The sequence below is a fragment of the Astatotilapia calliptera genome, chromosome 15 (assembly GCF_900246225.1).
Source record: "Astatotilapia calliptera chromosome 15, fAstCal1.2, whole genome shotgun sequence".
In the NCBI taxonomy this organism is placed as follows: Eukaryota; Metazoa; Chordata; class Actinopteri; order Cichliformes; family Cichlidae; genus Astatotilapia; species Astatotilapia calliptera.
This window is the reverse complement of record NC_039316.1, coordinates 17,771,753-17,773,305: the sequence shown is the minus strand read 5'-3', so window position 1 is coordinate 17,773,305 and position 1,553 is coordinate 17,771,753. Positions and strand designations below refer to the sequence as shown.

At 44.0% G+C, this 1,553-nt stretch overlaps 1 long non-coding RNA gene across 2 annotated transcripts; it reads left to right on the top strand.

The window, feature by feature from the left end:
• Positions 1 to 253: 253 nt before the first annotated feature.
• On the top strand, positions 254 to 1,202 carry LOC113007093 (uncharacterized). Of its 2 annotated transcripts, none has more exons than XR_003269851.1 (3): positions 254 to 265; positions 339 to 540; positions 624 to 1,202. It is a non-coding gene; the product is annotated as an uncharacterized LOC113007093 (long non-coding RNA). The 2 variants fall into 2 exon arrangements; XR_003269852.1 differs by having other exon boundaries at positions 339 to 545.
• The last annotated feature ends 351 nt before the right edge of the window (positions 1,203 to 1,553 follow it).

The window sequence follows — 1,553 nt, the reverse complement described above, 5'->3', positions numbered from 1 at the left end:
CAATACAAAAAAGTTAAACTAAGCTTAAGCATTAGTGCACCACTTTGGATGACTAAATTCTCTATCATAGTTTCTGGGGTGTCATGAATTGGGTGAGTGGCTGGAAATTTCCCCCTGGTTCCTTTGTTTCTCTAGTCTCCGCCCCTGGGCAGGGCTTCCACCTCTCCAGCAGCTCCACGCACCTGGTGCTGATTCAAGACAATCAGGCTGAGAGATTTAAGCTCTAGTTGACTCTCCTTCATTGACAGTTCGTCATCTACTCCAAGTTGGTAATTGCCTCCATGCTGTTGTTATTAAGTGTCTGGCTTTTTTTAAAATCAAATTTTCCTGTGTCTTAGATCTTCTGGACTCTCTACGACACTTGCCTTTGGCTTCAGCTTCTCGTCTTGGATAATTATCTCACTCTGGAAATCTCTCTGAGCCTCACCTGCCTGCCCTCCAGCCATCACACAATATCGGATCCTGCAGAACTCAGGTCAGCCAGTCTGCACCATCGAACACATCGCCTTTCCCTCAAAGCCTGTTTCACTCCAGCTACAAGTAAGGTAAACATCCAGATATACTCATATCCTTCAAGTGCTCCTCTACTCCACCATTCTAACGCCGTTCTCCTCTTTCCTCAGTACGACCTCTAGCCGTACCTGTCACGCTCCAGTCGCTCCTCCAAGTCCCATTCCCATCTAGGTCCAGGACCTCGGCACCACGCCACACGCCATAGATGCATGCCATTTCTCCTGGTGCCCAGTACTGTTAAGTCTAACCTGTGGTAGTTTAAAACATTTTGCCATCTCTGCCTTGGGTTTCTGCGTTTGAGTCCAGTTCTGGTACCAGCTTTCGGGCCATTGTGACATAGAATTTAAATACCTGATGAGCTGATGAACATGGTGATGACCTGCAGGTACCTTTTATTCTCCTCTCCATTCTATAACAGGTTTTATGCATTTCTACCAGAAGGAAAATACAGCATGGTTAGCACTGATACCTCAAAGGACAGAATCTTAATCAAGGATGTTACTTCCTGGTTGAATCGAAACAAAACAAAACTGGATGGTATCAAAAAGCTGACACCAGCACGCCACCACGCTGCTGATCCATAAAGTGAGGATCAAAAATTCAATGATGACATATGCAGCCTGGATTCTGTTTCATGGATAGTACCCCAATGTCTGCTACATAAATTTATGTAATATCTGGTTCTTAAATAGCGTGAAGGTAAAGCTTGTCCTGCACCAGCTCAGCTGTGACTGAGGTTATCTGGAGACAGACAGGGCATCAACAAAATCAGTATAATTCATCTTTAGGAGACTTTCTGGACCACATTTTATGGTAAACCACTGTTAAGATATGGTTCGCTGGTTTGTCTAAAAACTGAACAAAAAACACTGGCAGCTGCTATTGCTACCCCTAAGCCTCCTGGTAGATGTGCCTAGGGTATGAATTTGGAAATCCTAGGTGACATCTTTCTTGAGGTATCACGTTGAAAATATTTTCTGAAAACTTGACCTGTGATCTCGAGATGTGAACTCATGTGAGATTTTTAGTAGATAAACCTA